The sequence below is a fragment of the Rhodamnia argentea genome, chromosome 3 (genome assembly GCF_020921035.1).
Source record: "Rhodamnia argentea isolate NSW1041297 chromosome 3, ASM2092103v1, whole genome shotgun sequence".
NCBI lineage: Eukaryota > Viridiplantae > Streptophyta > Magnoliopsida > Myrtales > Myrtaceae > Rhodamnia > Rhodamnia argentea.
This window is the reverse complement of record NC_063152.1, coordinates 24,586,417-24,607,001: the sequence shown is the minus strand read 5'-3', so window position 1 is coordinate 24,607,001 and position 20,585 is coordinate 24,586,417. Positions and strand designations below refer to the sequence as shown.

Below are 20,585 nucleotides of genomic sequence, written 5' to 3'. Positions count from 1 at the left end.
CCTCTGCATTTCACCTCTCCACAAAAGCTCATCCCTCCTTTGCTGAAGTCTCCTCCACTGAATTTCTGATTTTAAGTGATCTGGATATTAAGTGAACATAGTGTGGAGTCCGCTGGGAGCCCTCCCCTCGCTTTGATTAACTTCGGCGATATTTGTTCTTAATATCCCGACCAAGTTTTAATCAGACTCTCTAAGACCTCATTTCTTGTTTTCTTCTATATAACTTACGAAGATTTTCTCATATCCCCCTCTCCTCAGGTGCCTTTATTGATATTAGGGTTTTATTTTATTGCAAATATTTTTGTCATGTTTAAATTAAATTGGGACTTTTTTATTTTGTGCGAAGTCGAGAGAAAAGCAAAGCCGACCTTCTTACTAATTTGAGGTAAACCTTGTTATAGTTATTTTTTGCAGTTTCGTAGGTATTGTTTTATTTATTTAATTATTATTTGTAGACTGAATAGTTGTAATGTTTACGAATTGCGGTAAATAAATAGAATGACCATAATCTCATAAAAACAAATTTTCGGGACTCATTTTTGCAACTACGTCCATATTTATTTTGACGATTTTCAAAATATAAACAAAAAATTAGGAGTGTAAAATGATTTTTTGCGAAAATAAAAAAAAAGTTGATCGGATGGCCCGAGAAGCGGGGGCGGGGTTTGACTCGGTCCGAAAAATATTTTTTTAATAAATTCAAAATTCGAATAATAGAAAATTAGAAAATTCAAAATGGATTAAAAATAAAGAAAAATCATAAAGACTTTCAAAAAAATGAAGGAAAAATATTAAGAAATTTGAGAAAATGGGAAAATAGCCACAATGAATTGGCCATAGATTATTTTGGCCGGTGACTTAAAAAAATGACGATTTTGCCCTTTTGAAAAATTATATCCCAAAAAAATTGTAAGAAATCATCAAAATTAGGAAATGGCCACAATCAACTGGCCATTGACGATTGACGATATTTTGGCCGATAACATTTGAAAAATGACGATTTTGCCCTTCTGGCAAATTGTCTCCAAAAAAATTCAAAAAAAATCTTAGAAATGAGGAAATGGCCACAATCAACTGGCAATGGATGATTAACGGTATTTTGGCCGACGAATTTTGAAAAATGACGATTTTGCCCTTCCGGCAAATTGTCTCCCAAAAAATTCAAAAAAAAATCTCAAAAATTAGGAAATGGCTACAATCAACTGGCCATGGACGATTGACGGCATTTTGGCCGATAACATTTGAAAAATGTCGATTTTGCCCTTCGGGCAAATTGTCTCCCAAAAAATTCAAAAAAAATCTCAAAAATTAGGAAATGGCCACAATCAACTGGCCATGGACGATTGACGGCATTTTGGCCGATAACATTTGAAAAATGACGATTTTGCCCTTCTAGCAAATTGTCTCCCAAAAAATTCAAAAAAAATCTCAAAAATTAGGAAATGACCACAATCAACTGGCCATTGACGATTGACGATATTTTGGCCGATAACATTTGAAAAATGACGATTTTGCCCTTCCGGCAAATTGTCTCCCAAAAAATTAAAAAAAAATCTCAAAAATTAGGAAATGGCAACAAACAAGCGGCCATGGACGATTGACGGTATTTTGGCCGATGACATTTGAAAAATGACGATTTTGCCCTTCTGGAAAATCGTCTCTCAAAAAATTCAAAAAAAATCTCAAAAATTAGGAAATGGCAACAATCAATTGGCCATTGACGATTGTCGATATTTTGGCCGATAACATTAGAAAAATAACGATTTTGCCCTTCCGGCAAATTGTCTCCCAAAAAATTCAAAAAAAATCTCAAAAATTAGGAAATGGCCACAATCAATCGGCCATGGACGATTAACGGCATTTTGGCCGATAACATTTGAAAAATGAAGATTTTGCCATTACGGCAAATTGTCTCCCAAAAAATTCGAAAAAAATCTCAAAAATTAGGAAATGGCCACAATCAACTGGTCATTGATGATTGTCGATATTTTGGCCGATAACATTTGAAAAATGACGATTTTGCCCTTTCCGCAAATTGTCTCCCAAAAAATTCAAAAAAAATCTCAAAAATTAGGAAATGGCCACAATCAACTGGCCATTGACGATTGATGGTATTTTGGCCGATAACATTTGAAAAATGATGATTTTGCCCTTACGGAAAATCGTCTCTCAAAAAATGCAAAAAAAATCTCAAAAATTAGGAAATGGCAACAATCAACTGGCCATTGATGATTGTCGATATTTTGGCCGATAACAATAGAAAAATGACGATTTTGCCCTTCTGGCAAATTGTCTCCCAAGAAATTGAAAGAAATCCCAAAATGTCGTTTAAACCCTTAGGCCTATACTAAGACATTTATTTCATTTGATATATTGATAGTGGGTATGTTAATTTGATAATGTAAATGGGATAATATTTAGGAAATTTTAGTTTAGAAATAATTTCTAATTTATTTAAATCTCATAATATCGTCTACATCTTTTGCGATTGTGCGTTGGGGATGCACAATAGTACGAACTGAATATGGAATTGATTACGAAGGCGGACAATCTACCATGTTCGAGATGGCAAACATATCGACATTTGATGAGTTACGTGTGTCGATTGAGAGCGCATTGAATATAACAGGAAACCAAGATATTCAAACGGTGGTGTATAGATATCCGTATGTAACACGCAATTATGTTACATATGACATTACGGAGGTGCATGATGATGCCACGATTACGATGATTCAGCAATTTGCACTTCAGACGGGTGGTACGGGGTTCTTGCGGTTTTATGCAACTGTAGCAGAACACCAAATGAGAGATGATTTCACGGAGGAAGCTTCGAATGTTGGTGAAGATGATGATGGTCTGCATAATCGATGCGTGCGGGCCGATGATAATGATGATAATGCTGCTGATGATGATGATGATGATAATGCTGATAATGATGATGATGATGATAATGCTGCTCTTGATGATGATGATGATGATGATGATGGTGATGAAGAAGATGATCCTTGGATAGACTCCGATGACAATGACGAAGAAGATGTCGGATGTGATAATATGGAGGCTTACTATAATACGCAGTGCAACAATCCCATTTTGCCGTTGGTACATCCATCGCCTTATTCGGAGATCGATTTTGACATGATGCAAGACGACACTAGAGCCAAGTCGGGCCGTATGCTATTTGATCCATCAAAAGAATTTGATGTTGGCATGTTGTTTCCATCACAAGACGCGGTGCGGTTGGCTGCGAAAGAGTACTCCCTTAGGAAAAATCAAAATTTTCAGCGTTATTTGACAAAGAAAGACGAATATGTGATAACGTGTGGCAATGCAAATGGACCGTGTGGTTGGAGGCTCCGCGCGATTGCTAAATCGAGTGTCATGTTTTGGAAAATAAGTAAATATAATGGGCCACATACATGCAGTTCTCCGCAAATGTCACGGGATCATCGGCACCTTGACCAAAAGTACCTCTGCAGCTAAATAGAAGCAATGGTCGCCGCCCAACCGGACATCAAAATCAAGCCATTGATGGCGGAGATTCAAGATAAGCTGCAATTCGAACCTACTTACCGTAAAACCCGGAAGGCCAAACAAATGGCGATTGCCGGACAATTTGGAGATTGGGATGAATCATACGGTAGGCTGAGGACGTGGATAATCGAAATGAAAAGTCGGAATCCAGGTTCACATTTTGTGATCGATGATCATATCAACCTAGATCAAGGCCGCACGGTTTTCAACCGGATGTTTTGGACTTTCAAGCAGACGATTGAAGGCTTCTCAAGTTGTCGTCCTGTGATTTTTGTTGATGGTATATTTTTGTACGGAAAATACGAAGGAACCCTTCTTTGTGCGGCCTCCCTTGATGGAAATAATCATATTTTCTCGCTGGCATTTGCTGTAGTCCATCGGGAAAATATTGATAATTGGACTTGGTTTATGAATGCGTTGCGGAGCTATGTCACTAGGAGAGATGATATTTGTGTAATATCAGACAGACATATCGGTATTCAACGAGCAATGGAGACAGACAGGTGGCTTCCTCCACATGGCCACCATAGATATTGCATTCGGCACATTGCCAGCAACTACAATAAACATTTCAAAAATGCCGAAGGAAAAAAACTTATTCGGACGACAGGTAAATTCTCGAATTTGTCAATTTTAAGAAAATACGTATGGAAAAATTTGAGTATGAAGTACTAATTAATATTGTCATGTACAGCTTACGCGAACCAATGGCGGAAGTTCGACCAATTCATGAGCCAAATTAGGGAGTTTGATCCGGCCCTTTGGTGCATGGTACGATCGATTCCAAGAGAAAAATGGACAAAGGCTTATGATGAAGGGAGGAGATATGGATCGATGACGACAAATTTAGTCGAATCGGTCAACGGGATCTTTGAAGGGTTTCCGTGGTCTACCAATAGCGACCATGGTTGACAAGATATTCTATCGATTGGTGCATTATTTTGATACGAGAAGAACAATGTATAGGATGCGAAAAGACAACCGGTGGAAATATACAGAATTTGCTGGTGTCACGCTCCAGAGAAACAGTCAAAAAAGCAAATAGGCATGTCGTCACGTGTTTCGACTCTAATAGAGGCGTTTTCGAAGTGACAACCGGACGTGACAGATCCAGAGGTTCAGCGGGCCACAAACACATAGTGCGCCTACGCTTGAGAACGTGCACATGTGGGAAATTTGAAGGACTGAAAATCCCATGTTCACACGTAATGGCAGCATGTCAAGCGTATGGCATTGATTACGAACCATACGTAGATGAATGGTATACTTTAGAGAAAACCCTTCGGTGCTATCGGTATTTGTTTAATCCGTTGGGGCATCTTCATTACGAGCTTGAACCCGACGAGCTGCCATTAGTGCCATACCCCAGTCGTATTCGGAAGAAAGGAAGGCCCCGTACATCACGGATCCGGAATGAGATGGACTGGAGAAGCGTGAGCGATAGCACTTCGCGAAATCATTGCACACATTGTGGAAAATTAGGGCACAATAGGAAAACTTGTGCACACAGATCGGCCAGAGAGTAGATCATACTTGCTCGATCCTTATGTATTTCGTTCCTATGCGTGGTAAGGATGATCGTATTTCTATGTTATAAAATCTCTTTGTCTTCTGAAGTCATCAAATAAATTTATTCATATGGGAAAAAAATTGTATTGTTTCCGCTTGCGCATATCGCATCACGTTAAGTCTATCGCCGTATCGATCTTGGAAAATAAACGAATAACGGATGTTGGCGCGTAAAAAGGACACGGGGCGTGATAAGTATCATGAGTTTTTGTAATGTTATAATATTATTATTGGATTCATATTTATGAAGTTAATTTTTCCCGGATTTTTACATTATATATTTGATTTTTTTTGTAATGTTATAATATCACAATTGCACGATATTTATTCAGTTTATGTGTTCCATGTTATATATACATATGAGAATTTGTTGCAATGTTATAATATCACAATTGTGTAGATATGGCACAGAGTACTTACATTCAGACGGGCCCAGAGGATGATTCACTACTTACTGGGCAAGCCCGACATAGATCTCGAGCTATATGGGACGCTAAGGTAATTGAAGATTTTTCGATTGATCTGTACTTTATAACAATATCATCAAAATTGCTACTAACTGTTCATGTCACATGTCACAGATACTTCCGACGAAAGCCCTTCGATGTCAACGAGCGATGCTACACGTAGGTGATCTTGATCCGCGGATAGTCCCGTATTTGCAAGCTTCAGGATTTTTTGGCGTTTATTTGATGGGATTCGTGTAGCTGGATTGGCACTTAATTACTGCATTGGTCGAGCGGTGGAGGCCCGAGACCCACATCTTCCATATGTCGGAAGGTGAATGCACTATCACGCTGCAGGATATTACAATGCTTATAGGGCTTCTTATAGATGGACGTGCAGCTACTGGCCCCAGTATTGTGAATTGGGCCACTATATGCGACGATCTACTCGGTGCTCACCCAGCCCAGTTGCGGGGCACACAGATCGGTTTGAGCTGGTTGAGACAGCGCTTTGAAGAGCTTCCGCCAGACGCCGATGACGTCACCATCGTGCAATATTCCCGGGCTTTCATTCTCCGTCTGCTAGGAGGATCTATTTTCTCGGACAAATCAGGTGCCCGAGTTAGTTTGCTGTTTCTTCCATTATTGGCGAACCTTAACGTCCCTACGCAGTATAGTTGGGGTTCAGCAGCACTTGCATAGTTGTACCGAGAGTTATGTCGTGCAACCGACCCGCAGACGAAACAAATGGGCAGTGCCTTACATATCTTGCAGATTTGGGCGTGGGAGCGCTTGAGATGTATCTCCCCATCTCCGACGGTTGAGGTTCCTTTAGGACTTGCACCTTTTGGTAGTTGGTATGTGATCTATTGCATTTTCAGTTCGTGCGTCATTAATTCCTTCTAGTGCGTATAATATATGAAAATTGAATTTTTTTTGTTTACGCAGTTGGAGTCACGGGCGAAGCACGACGGAGATCCCCACGTATACATTGGTACATCTACGCTACCAACTTGATAGTTTGGCATCCGAAGATGTAAGTAATGACAGCAACAAATGAGTTTAATATAATGTTAGCTTTTAAATTAATTCTTCATTTAATTTCATATGTTTTATTATGATAACAGATTATTTGGGAGCCCTATGGTGGCGATATTCTGGAGAATGTACCAGCTTGCTGCTTGCGGGGACGGGATATTTGGAGGGCTCGTGTGCCACTCATCTGTTTTTGGATAGTTGAGTGGCATTATCCAGATCGGGTGCTTCGCCCGTTTGATATGCGGTAGCCGATACCTACTCCTCCCGACGATTACACATCCTTGCATGATATTAACAATAGGCCACTCGGGAAGGATTGGGCGGCTAAGCACGGACGATGGATCGCTATATGGGACAGACGTACCGAATATATAGTCCATGCTGATTCAGCCACGGAGGAACTCCACTTTCACTTAGGATATATGGAGTGGTTCCTGAAGCATACACGGAAGTGGATTTCTATTACGGGAGCTGTAATGGGTTCAATGGTTCATGCAAATACTTTCAATTTAATTCATTAACTATATTTTTACTAACATAAGTTATTGTAATTTTATAACATTTGTTGCTTGTCATATCATTACCAGGGTGATGGCGTGGAACAAATCTTACGTATATTAAATTCACGTCCATCTCGTCGGACTTTGGGAGATGTGGGGAGGATAGCTAAGGCAATGCTATACGCCTAGCATGAGGAGAGGCGTCTCACGATGATGCCACCACCCCAACCAGCAACTACGGCGGCAACCGTTGGTCCTCACGATGACGATTCGCTCGAGCCTGTTCGATCGACCCCGAGGACTCCTCGAGGTCATGTAGTTGGCGATGCCGTCCCTTACACCTTCGAGTATCATACGACGAATTTCGCTCCGGGTTTCGCTCCGGGTTTCACTTGAGGATTAGACCAGACAGGTTTCGATGCTGGATTCACCCATTTTGCCATCCCATTTCCCGAGAGATCTACTTTTGCATTTTATGATCCGCAGACTCCAGCTCCTTCTCCTACTTCGTATGTACCCGATTTCCCTCCTTTTTACAAGATATGCATCGTCCGGGCGAGGCATATTTTCACAAGATATGCCTTCATCATCTACACATCCTCCTCAATCGGATCCTCCTCCTTAGCCTCCTCCTCGTCCATACAATACTAGAACCGCCGAGCACCGAAGAGAGCCACGTTGCGGAACAGGAGGTCATGTAGGAAGACGACATCGTTAGTACATGTAATTGCGACAATCCGATTATTATCTATTATGAAAATAACATGTTTTTCATATATATCAGCACTTTCATTTTATCAATATTCTTAATTAATTACACTAATAAAATAAGCTTCAAAAGAAACAATTTATAAATAAAATAATTATTATTAAAAAATTAACAAAAATAATGATTTCCTTTTTAAAAAAACGCCGAAAGCGAAACAAAACGCCCGAATCGTCCATGGCCGCTTGATTGTGGCAATTTTCTTTTTACAATTTTTTTTGGGAGACAATTTCTTTGGAAGGGCAAAATCGTCATTTTCTAAAAGTCGTCGGCTAAAATAACCTGAATTGTCCATGGCCGGTCGATTATGGTCATTTACTAATTTTTGAGATTTTTTATAATTTTTTTAAAAGACAATTTGCCGGAAGGGCAAAACCGTCATTTTCTAAAAGTCGTCGGCCAAAATAACTCGAATCGTCCATGGCCGATCGATTATGGTCATTTACTTGATTTTTGAGATTTTTTATAATTTTTTTTGAAAGACAATTTGCCGAGAAGGGCAAAACTGTCATTTTCTAAAAGTCGTCGGCCAAAATACCCTCAATCGTCCATGGCCAGTTGATTATGGTCATTTACTAATTTTTGAGATTTTTTATAATTTTTTTAAAAGACAATTTGCCGGAAGGGCAAAATCGTCATTTTCAAAAGTCGTCGGCCAAAATACCCCCAATCGTCCATGCCAGTTGATTATGGTCATTTACTAATTTTTGAGATTTTTTATAATTTTTTTAAAGGACAATTTGCCGGAAGGGCAAAATCGTCATTTTCAAAAGTCGTCGGCCAAAATACCATAAATCGTCTATGGCCGATTGATTGTGACCATTTACTAATTTTTAAGATTTTTTACAATTTTTTTGGGAGACAATTTGCCGGAAGGGCAAAACCGTCATTTTCTAAAAGTCATCGGCCAAAATACCCCGCATCATCTATGGCCGATTGATTGTGGCTATTTATTAATTTTTGAGATTTTTTACAATTTTTTTGCGAGACAATTTTCCGAATGGTAAAACGTTATTTTCTAAAAGTCGTTGGTCAAAATACTCCTGAATCGTGCATGACATGTTCATTATGGCCATTTTTGACATTTTTTACAATTTTTTTCGAAGACAATTTGCCAAAAGGGCAAAATTGTCATTTTCAAAAGTCGTCGGCGAAAATATTCTAAATTGTCCATGGCTAGTTGATTGTTGCCATTTACTAATTTTTGCGAGCTTTTATAATTTTTTTAGAAGATAATTTCCTACAATGATGAAATCGCGGGGCCGGGATCGGGGCCGGTGGTGGGGAGGGGCGGCAGGGGAAGGGAGGGGGGTGGCGGCCCCGCTCGGCGCCGGTGGTGGGGGGGGCCGCCCCGCTCGGCGTTAGGATTGCCGAGCGGGTTCCGCTCGGCGGTTAGATCGCCGAGCGGACTCCAATCGGTAATTAATTTTTTTTTTCCCCTTATTTGGTAAATAAAAATTTTTTTTTATGCAATTTGAAAAAAAGCCCTATGTTTGCTTCGCATTTTTCCAGACTATGCCGCTGTTTTGCATCTTTTACGCTAGATCAAGGGCATTGCATTTTGTGGCCTACACCGTCTCTATTTATGTCTCTTTGATGCAAATCCATTGGACCTCATTGGTTTACTTACGCCTTACCCAATCAATCCTCAAAACCCCAGCACCAATCTGTATTCTCTTCCCCGTCTGTCTCCCCCACGCCGAGCCCCTGCAACCACGCACGGCTTGTGTCATTGATGCGTCTCCATTGCCAATATCAACCGTGACCTTCGTTGCTCAACCATTTACTGTCGGTGCTGACGAGGGTCGTGTCACGTTCCGTTCGTTCTCTCTCCCCTATCGCTTCATTGTCTATTTTGACGAATTTAATTTGGTCCTGAACCAAGTCTGTTACACTAGATGGACATTTCAATTCGTTTATCTAAGCCCAAAATCCAGCTATTCGTTCAGCACCACGAGCCTTTCTCTCCCTCTCTTTCGGAAGACTGAAAACAAGTGACGGGGAGAGGAACGCGCGAACAGAGATAAATCTATTGGTGATCACACGCACAGTCCAGAGACGATTCTCTCTCTAGTTTCTCTCTCTTTTAACTGACTTTTTTTTTTGGTCGGATTTCTAACTGATTGTTTTCATTCATAGAGAATACGAACACCTTGCAAATACAGTTCAGACGTCAAATCTTCGGCAATCTCTCTTGCCTGAAGCTCCATCTCTGTGATTCGAAGGTTAACCGGTGTTCATGGCCGATTCGAGCTATCTCTGCGTTGTCATATCTTCCTCATGCTTTCATGCTATTTAGATGTCTGTCTATTATTCTTCAGACTCAAGTGCTCGCCACAATCTGTTCAGGTATTGGCATGCTCATATGATATCATCTGACTTGCCAATCATTAAACACACATTTGTTGCTCTATCCGGGATATCCATGGCACATGAAATGGATTTTTCCTTAATTTGCACCTACTAGTTTCATTGCAAAACATCAATCTGCGTTGCCCTGTTATGAATTGCCAATTACGAATAGATTTGTCATAACATGTGAAGGCAAACGTGTGTGATTAGTCTCTGATTCTCGAAGTGGATGTATTGGAATTTCACGACAATGAATTGAATAAGAACTTGATATCAACTCGCTCATTTCAGGATCTGAGTCAAATTTGGTGTTTTGGTCGGTTTAAACACGCATATGTCTGTTAGCCAATGTTTTCATGCTACTGCTGCTGGTTCTTGGAGAATTTTCGTTCACAAGACTACTGTGTCGTCTATTCATATGCATCGGTTTTACTCGTCATGTATAGACGTCCACTGCATGTACGTGTTCTCAGTGAATGCGAATATATGTCTAATATGAGTATGTTTGATACGAATATGTGAGTTCCGATAATGCTAGTATATGTAAAGTGGATGAAGAATGATGGGTAAGTTGAACAATATTGGGAAAGAGAACAAAGCAAATTGTTGTAGGTCAAGAGAAATGTGCACTGTAAGAATCTTGCGTGCTCTGCATACACGTATACTGGAATGGGAATTGTGAGGTTATGCTAGAATTGCGGTCCTTTGAATTGCAGTTTGCAGCAACCCAAGGCCCCAGTCCCCATTTTAAGGGAAAAGTACATTAAAAATGCCATAACTTTTATACGGCGTTCACTTGAGTACCATAATTTTCAAAACGTTCACTTAAGTGCCATAACTTTCAAAAATCGTTCACTTGAGTGTCATGTTGACGTGGATGCCAGAAAAGTTGATGTGGCAGCCGGAAAGCTGGCGTGGCACGCCAGAAAAGTTATTGTAGCACGCCGGAAAGCTGGCGTGGCATGCCGGAAAGTTCATGTAGCACGTCGGAAAGCCGACGTGGCACACCGAAAAAGTTACTATAGCACTCAAGTGAACGATTTTGCTCCAACGTAGCACTTAAGTGAACGATTTTTGAAAGTTATGGCATTCAAGTGAACGCCGTACACAAGTTATGGCACTTCTAATGTACTTTTCCCCCATTTTAATAAATAAATAACTAGAAATAAATAATGCAAAATTTCCAAAAAAGTAATTGAAAATGGTTAGAAAATAGAGATATCTGAGATATAATCAAAGAGACCCAGAAAGGTATAAGAATTGGTAAGAGGAAAGCACATTAAATAGCTTAAAAAAATTTCACGTTGTTCCACAATCAGATATTGGAGAGCAAGCACTTCCTTTTCTAAGCTAAGAAATGCGAATGATATGCGCAATAACAGACACGATTCGGCCATAGAGTGATTAATGCTCTAATACTGCATAAATATTTGTCGCGAGCTCTCTCAGGAAAAATCAAAAGCAAGTAAAGAGAGTGCATGCATTAGGATGATAGATTTTCATGTCATGAGTTCTATCCTTCAGATGCAAGCACTCCCTTTAAATGCTTTCGATTTATTTCGGATAGAGCTCCCGACTAATGTCTTTGTAGAGCCTTAGAGCTTCAATCACTCTCTCTTTGGTCGAATCATGTCTATTATTGCAAGCACATTTCTTAGCTTTGAAATTGAAATGCTTACTCTTCCAATATCTTATGTGGAACAATGTACAAACTTTTCGAGCTACCCGATGTGCTTTCCTCTAACTAGTTTCTCATGTTGCAACTGTCAAGAGACTTTCTCTTACAACCTTTGTCCTTCATAATTTGGAATGCACTAGGAGGACATTGAACACTATTGTTGGTCTCAAAGTAATTTTTTCAGTGCCAACTCTAATCTGTTTGGCCGGAAATTCGACCCGGCCTTTTTGTTTATTAACATCTCAAGCCGACATGGCTCGCCGAAAGGTCCAATCAGCATTTAAGGCATAAACGACATCGTTGAATGCCCTTCCCTAAATAAGAACTCTAAATCACCCAACTGGAAGAGAATTTCCAATTTCAAACCCTGGCTAGCCATTGAACCAAAATTCACACCCTCTTTTGGTTTGCTCCAAATAGCTTAAATTGGCAAATGCGGGGTAGGAGCTTTAGCAAATGCTCAAATTTGTTTCGACGAAGTGGAGAAGGTGAGTGTTACTATTATTTTGGGTTACCGAGTTCAAGAAGAACATCTTGGACTCGATTGAAGCATGAGAGAAGATAGTATGGATGTACTAGGTATAGAGAAGGCTCGAATTGTAGTATTTCAAATGGGTTAATGTGAAATTCTCCGGTCAAGCGACAGAGGTTATATTGGAGCCACTTGAAGGATGACATCAACCTCCACCTCTATTAATTGACTAGTTGGAGGATGTCGACTGAATGCAAGCTGGAGTTAAGGCTTTAATATCTTTAGCCAACCATTTGAAAAAGGAAGTTTAAACGATGAAAATTGGAACAAAGTGTTATCTAGGGTTGATTGTGTTGTTGTTCTCTTTTGTGCCCTATTTTATGGTCAAATGTAAATTGAATGATGTGTAGAAGTTTTCAATCTACCATAGTTGAAAATCATTGGAATATGTACTTGACCGGAAACTTTTAACATTTTGTGAAATGTTGTCGATTTGTTGCATTTTTGGTATGAAACAAGAGATTTGGTGCAATCTATGGTTGGAAATGGAAGGTTAGAATCCGTTGGTTGGGAACACTTACAAGTTCTCTTGCTTAGTTGTGTATTTGCAATCTTGCTTTGTTTAGTTTTTACTTGAGATATTTGGTTTGTTGGTAATGGTTTGCCGCAAATGCTGGTCAAATGAAGGAGTGTTAATAAGCTCAAAGGCAATTATTGCAGTGCCAAATATTGTAAATAGTGATCATGTGAGTGCCAAGTTTTGTTGAAAGCGATCGCTTAAGTGCCAATTGTGGTTCAAAAGTAATTGGGAAAAGTACACTAGAAGTGCCATAACTTGTGTACGGCATTCACTTGAGTGCCATAAATTTCAAAATGTTCACTTAAGTGCCATAACTTTCAAAAATCGTTCACTTGAGTGCTACGTCGGAGTAAAATCGTTCATTTGAGTGCTACAGTAACTTTTTCGCGCATGCCACGTCGCCTTTCCGGCGTGCTATAGTAATTTTTCGGCGTGCCACGTCGCCTTTCCGATTGCCACGTTAATATGGCGCTCAAGTGAACGATTTTTGAAAGTTATGGCACTTAAGTGAACGTTTTGAAAGTTATGGTACTCAAGTGAACGCCGTACAAAAGTTATGGCACTTCCAGTGTACTTTTTCCGAAGTAATCATTCATGTTGTAAAAGTTATTCATTCACGTGCCAATTCTGAAATACTCCCAACCTTTGATACTTGCTTATTAGCACATCTTGCATACACAACAAAAGAGGATAGAAGAACACTAGAAGTATTAAAAGTTGTGTACGAAGCTCAATTTAGTGCAAAAATTTTTAATCATGTTATTTAAGTGTCAAATTTTTTGAAAAACGATCTTTTTAATACCAACTCCGATTTGTTATAATGGAAATCCGACGTGACCTTTTCTATTAATATCTTGAGAAGTGACTCGTCGGTAGTCCATTAAGCATCTAATTCATTAAAAAAATAAAAAAATGTTAACAAAAATAAAATATAAACTTAATTATATTAAAAAAATAAAAAAGCTAAAAATTAAGGAAAAAGAAAAACTCAAGCTGTCAGTGGCCAAGCCCTTGCCACCGCCAACCCCTCCCCAGTGGCCGATGAGGGCTTGGCCATAGCTAGCCTGAGTATATTTATTTATTTTCTTGATTTTTTTGTTTAACTTTTTGAATATCTTGAGTTTGTTTTTTTTTTTAAATGCCACATGGGCTATATATGTGTGTGCGTGCGCGCGGGCCAGGCGACCTCCATGTAGACTGAATTTTTTCAGAAAATGTGCCACGTCATATTAGAACATTAACTATAAATGCCACGTAATTAATTTAGCTGGAATTTCTCCGATTTGACACTTAAATAAGCCGGGGGGGAAACTTTCTATACTAAAGTGAGTGTGGTACGTAACTTTTAGTACTTATGATATCCGTCTCCCAGAAAAGAGCCAACATACCTTGTACTTGCACTAGCACCAACCGCCTGCACATACAAGCACATCACCAATCACCAAATTGCACCAGTATATGCTGGTGCAAGCATAATACAAGGGAGAGGTGACGATACAAATCCGATAGAGACGGCGAGCAACGGCGAGCTAGCGGCGCAAGAGCCCGAAATTTTAACAGGAGTTAAACGCGAGTGTGCATATGGGTAACAACCTACCTTAAAAACTGATGCTCATGCGGCATGAGCCCTAAGTTTTAACCCTGAGCTGGAAAATATACAGAATTATAGTTAATTGCGTAAAAGATCATATGCAATCCCTCACTTGGGTTAGCCACTAACGAATAGACAAAAGGGTGGATTAAAAGCGAGACACGGTGTTTTGACCTGTGTCTTACTAGATTGCTGAGGTTAGTCGGGCATTTCATGACTTCGGAGTTTACTTATTTATGGCGGTTTCCTATATATAAGGAAAAAATGAATGAAAAAACATATACCCAATAGAACCCAAAGAACAAATATTGAAATCATAGGACTAGTCGATCCCATGCATGACTCTCTAATTTGTCTATTTGCAAGATTTTCGGAGATCAGAAACCACTTATTGTTTCGGCTCTATCTTAATATCCCAAGGACACGGTCTCTACGAGAAACTTTGGTCTCATGGTAATAAGAAAAAGTAAACATTTTCTACGAGTTTGGAAAATGGAAGAAAGCAATGATAGTAAGAGCGGCATCGCCATATGGATTTCCGTGGTTCGATTTGTAATGTTTTTCTCTTATATTCTTTTTTAACTTTTTTTTTTGTGCTCCTTAATAGTGGAAAATAGTTGATGTGCCGACGATAACAATAATGACAGTATCTCCCATCAATAAATATCCTATAAACCCGACACGTGAACTGAACTGAACTTATCACATTTGATGAGTCCAAGGTAGGACGTACACACATGGGATCCACATTCCCAATAGCCATTAAATAGTTTCTCCCCCAACAATTTTCATTTTCTGCCATGCTTTACATCATTTATCTCTACTTTTGATTTAGGGAAAATTGTACACACACTCTAAATTCTGGAAGTAATGTGCATTTTGTTCTGTACTTTCATAGCCACTCCTAAACTTTCACTTTGTTATGTCGTTAGAACTTCGTCTGCCGCAACTTTAACGCAAAGGATTTTGTAATTTCTCCTTTAAAATATAGACTTTTCTTCATGATTAACAAGTGTTCAAAAACCATGTGCTCTATAATCGTAACTATAGATGATCATTTTAAGTGATAAAAAAAGTACAGGATTCGAGCTCCTTAAGATTGACTTGTCCAAACAGCAAAACAAGAGGAAATCTTGAGGATTACAATTTCAACTTCGCTGCGAGGTCAAAGATTTCTTCTGTTTAACTGCCATGCAAACTGATCAGCAGCCATTACAGCACTCGAGACCGCTCCAATTGAACCGTCACACCTGTGACAGATGGGGGAAATGCAAGCTAAACAATTATCTGCAATATCTGATTGCTTAAAACTGCCTGCTTTCATTATCGCCTAAACCAATTCTTTTTATCTGCCAATATACTTAGAACTTATGCTCACTGTGCCACCATGCTTCTTGCGCAGAACCAATTCTCATGGATCAACGTGACAAGGTCTGCATTCAAAATCACATCCACCAAACATTACCAGTATATACTACAGCCCTTAAAACAAGGAACCAGATGAACAATGCTTGGAGTGGAGAAATGAGAAGGTGAGAAACAGATGACAGAAAGAGATATATGTGCATTAGTTTGGCCCAATAAAGAAAGTCTCTGTCTAAGAGCTTTCCACATTTTAGGAAATCAAAGAGATTGCCGCAATTGAATTGGATCTGCCTTTGTTCCTTCTTGTTTGGCACTACAATCGTCAAATCAACTTTCAATACCACAGATAATATGTAGGACTCATCAAAGAAACAGGCTCATGAAGCCCCCAAGTCAACTGATTTTAAAGAACTTAAGAAGATGGCAAGGCATGTACGTATCAACATAACATGGGTATCTAAACAAGCCTCTGTTAGTCAATACCCCAGGCATAACTTTTGAACTTGTCCCAATTCCCAGATCCATGCAGAATAATACGTAAACAATATCATAGGCAGTCGAATCTGCGTTATCTATACAGAACATTTACAATTGCATGTTTTGCAGGAAAGGCCGTCCAATACACATGAACCAACATAGCTACACGTGGTATAAAACGACTTGTTTCCCTCTCTCCCTCGAGCAGCGGTACTGTAATGACCCAACTAGCACATCATAAATCTCCCTCAGAAGGACTATTCACCTAAACGATTGTCCGGAATGGGGATAGGAATAAAGATTCCACATCAAATTCTGGTCCATGAGGGACAAGCGTATCACAATTCAATAAGCAACCTATATTCTGAGAGCAGCCGGAGTGACTGGCATTATGCCAGTCAACAAGCTTACCCTCCAAATTGGTGCTGGCATCACAAATTAAGCTACAAGCAAGAATCCCCATTAGTCCACACACTCAAAAGCTGCAAAGACAGACACGAGAAGAAAGGAGATCAAACAAATCAGCACCTACACTATTGAATACACGAATCCGTGGCCGAAGGATCCCTGAACGGCATTCTGCCGAAGAAAAGATGTCCTGTCCTTTCTCATGTATTTTTTGTGGATGACTCTTGTTTTTTTTTGCTTAACGCAATTGCGACAAATGCAGAAAAGATGAAAAAAAAAAATTTGCTATGTGACTACTGCATAGCTTGAGGCCAGAATGTAAGTCTCCAAACTCCTTGTTTTTAAGTTCAAATGTCAAGGATGAGACTTAAAGGAAGGTGTGTTGGGAATAGGACATCAAAATCCACGGAAGTTCCGAGAGTGAAAATAGCTAAGGAAGCTGCGAGAGTGAGAGGATTAGTGCTTTCGCAGGCAGCAGGAGAAGTATTAGTAAAGTCGTGGCCTGTGCAATCCCCACATACTCTATGGATGGTTTAAGTTTCCAACAATAAAGGTGTAATGAGGTTGACAAGACAATAGCTAATTTATGGTTGGGTTTAACAGGAGAATGAAAATAACACCATTGGAGGAGTTGGGCTCTTATGTCTGAGTCCCAAACTAAAGAAGGGAAGGGATGGAGATTTGATAAGTTTAGAGCACGCAAGATAATCATTTGTTTGTCTATTTCTCATCTGAATTTGAACCAAAGTTCGTTTGGTAACACCAATTATATTTTTTCATTTTTGGAACAAACTTTTAGTCCAGAAATAAGTTTGGAATAGAAACGAGTAGTAGAAATTTCCTATATTAATATTTCTAGATCAGAAAAAAAAAAAGAGTTCTTCTTATCGATCACTCCCTCTCTCGTCTGCGGTTTCCCTCTCTCTCGTCCCTCACACTGATCGCCGTCTACTCGTTACCATCATCCGGCTGTTGCTTCGACGATCGCCGATCGCCATCCGCCTATCCACCAGTCATTGTCTGCGGCCTAGTAGCTGGAAACCGTAGAAATTTTACGCTGTTATCTTCTTAGAAACTCATCCATAAATAGAAATAGAAATAGAAAAAAAAATTGTATAAAAATTATTGTCGGGAATAGAATGGCTATTATTGGCGCTCCAGCCCCGCTAGCAAGGCTAGCATGAAAAATACAGCATAATCCTACTACTTTCTAGTTCAAATTATTAAAATGCTCCACTTTCCCCATTCTGGATTTTTAAATGCTCACATAGGAAGGAGAGATTCTTGGGTTGGTCTAGTAGACTACAAGGTAGAACTGATTAAACAAGCTCCATGTGGCAAGTAGGTGATGGAGAAGAAATTGAAGTATGGAGAGATGCATCGATTCCTAGAAGTCAATCGCAATGAAGTTTACCGGAGAAGGTGAAGTTGATCCACATTTGAAGGATAAAAGCCTTAATATGTCCTCTAAGTCACTCTTGGGATCTGACAGAGTGAGGAATAATTCTTCGGAGGAAGAGCAGAGGCTATTTCGGAAATCCCTCTATATGCTAGGATGTCTAAAGATAAACTTAATTTGTTAGGATTTGACGCACAACCATAACGAAATAGAATGCAAAAGCGAAAAAGAGAAATCGAGATACGAGATTTATCTTGATTCATCCTTAAATTAATATTACGTCTAGCAGATGATTACAATATAATTAGCACACCACCTACTAGGTAAATCACTAATCTCCTGAAAAGCATAGCTATCGAAACTATTGTTTAGTTTTTAGGAATCAACAACTTGATATGCATATATCAATTTAGCAATCCAACTTTTTATACTTCAATCTATGGACTAATGTGTTTTAATATGTATAAGGTATTCCGATTAGTAACAGTAAATTAGAAGTAAATTTTATACTTTAAAATTGAATGTAAATGAAATGACATACCAAAAATTGTAACTAATATTTGAAGTAAAAATTATTTTAAGATTCAATTCAATTTTCATCCCTTTGTGTCATTGACATAAGAGATGTCGTTTCTAGATTCAATTCGATATTCAATTCACAATTTACAGTTCATAATTTTAATATTTTGATTTGTCTTATGTTTTTTTCATTTTAACAATTATGCTGTCAGCCACTGTCCAAATGGACTTTCCCGAGGGCCCATGGGCATATGCACATTCAAGGCCTCCGCTTGTTAAGGCAAACTCTTAGTGTGCGTAATGAGCGAGAGCATATATAAGTTAAAATGAGACGCCATTTGAGATGTGTGATAAGAAAGAAGATATGTACAATTCATGCATTTTGCAATACAATCCTTGGAGAATAAAATCAATGAAGCTATCAGGGCATCATACAAAAAAGATAGTTTTCTTCCAATCGTTGCATTAGATACATGAAAAGTGGAATCTATCAGACCATTAACTTGTACTTGTTCCATGTTCTCTTCCTCTATGAGTCTTCTTCTTCCTCTTTTTTTCATTTTTGACACGTTGGGGAATGGTAGGCGAGCCCCAAATTTGACACCGTGTGAGCCTGTCATACGGGTGGCCGACTCGGGTTTGGGTAAATCGAACTGAATCGGCTCCAATTGAGAACAAATGTCCATCAGAACCAAATGAGGAATTGATACAGAGTTTTCTCGTTGACTAAACCGAGGTGCAAGAGAAATCCTAGTGAGCTATCGACACCATTTCTGAGGAACGAATGGAGGAACCGGAGGAGCAGTGGGTGAATCGACGCTCGAGATCAATATCAGGGAAAGAAGTTGGACTGAAGACGGGGTTGATGTGAAAACCTAAAGTTTCACATGGACGGTCAACTTGCCATGGGGCGGTTCTCCCACTGATAGGAGAGGGGATCGATATGATGTTTACCTGCAAGTTTGGACTCCGTGAGACGTGATCGTTGCAGGTCGTGAGTAAGTTTGCATGGAAGCTCGATATGATGCATGATTCTTTGTTTGCTTGGCATCACAAGGCTTACGTCGAGGGAGCAGCTTCTCCACACAGACAGACTATGAAATTTTAAACCATTCGAGCAGTCCCACTCCAATTCAACTAAACTGGAAATGATAAAGAAACGCATCAAGCTTTAGCGCTCGCTCAGCATCACCAGACCCAACATAAGAGGAAGCCCACTTATCCCACGTCTTGGGCACGAAGTTCGTATACACCATCATCGTTACCCTCTAAGGAGCTCGCTCGCTCTGCGCATCCTCCACCATCTCGGTTCAGCCCCCTCCTCTCCTGCGAAGAACGCGTAATGTAACTCCACAAGAATGGTTGCAGCCGTAATGACTACGCTTCCCCCCTGACATGTTAATATTAAGCGTGTCTAGTATTATAAGAATTAACTGTAATGGAAAAATTATCAAAAAATTTCTAAATATAATATAGCTATGTCAATTCAATCCTAAATTATTATCTTTTTCACTAAGGGAAAGCACGCGCAAAGGCGACATTTCGCTGTGACGTCAATTGGCCCAATTTCGTGGTGGTGCGTGCGGCATCTCCCAGCATCGCTCGGCAACAGGTGACCACTCAAAATTCTTCTCTTACCGAGACAATTTTGACTATATGTTCAAAAACTACTTTCATTGGACAGAACATAATTGATTGGCATAAAGCGGTACGTTCGAAAACAGGTTTTCACGCTAATTGCGATTACCAAAACACAGACATGATCTGGAACGAAGAACAGTGCTATGATAACAATGAAGGGAACGTATTCCCATTACATACGTAGTGGATTACATAGAAAATATGCCCAAAATCTTACTTGAATCGCTAATCGGAGAAGTACATTACG

At 39.5% G+C, this 20,585-nt stretch overlaps 1 protein-coding gene across 1 annotated transcript in view; it reads right to left on the bottom strand.

Annotated features, from left to right (window-relative positions):
* Positions 1 to 20,061, bottom strand: part of LOC115727082 — a 126,146-nt gene extending 106,085 nt beyond the window's left edge. The window contains exon 1 of the mRNA XM_030657246.2: positions 19,959 to 20,061. The gene's annotated coding sequence lies outside the window, so the exon portion shown is untranslated. The remainder of the gene's footprint in view (positions 1 to 19,958) is intronic.
* Between the last annotated feature and the right edge of the window lie 524 nt (positions 20,062 to 20,585).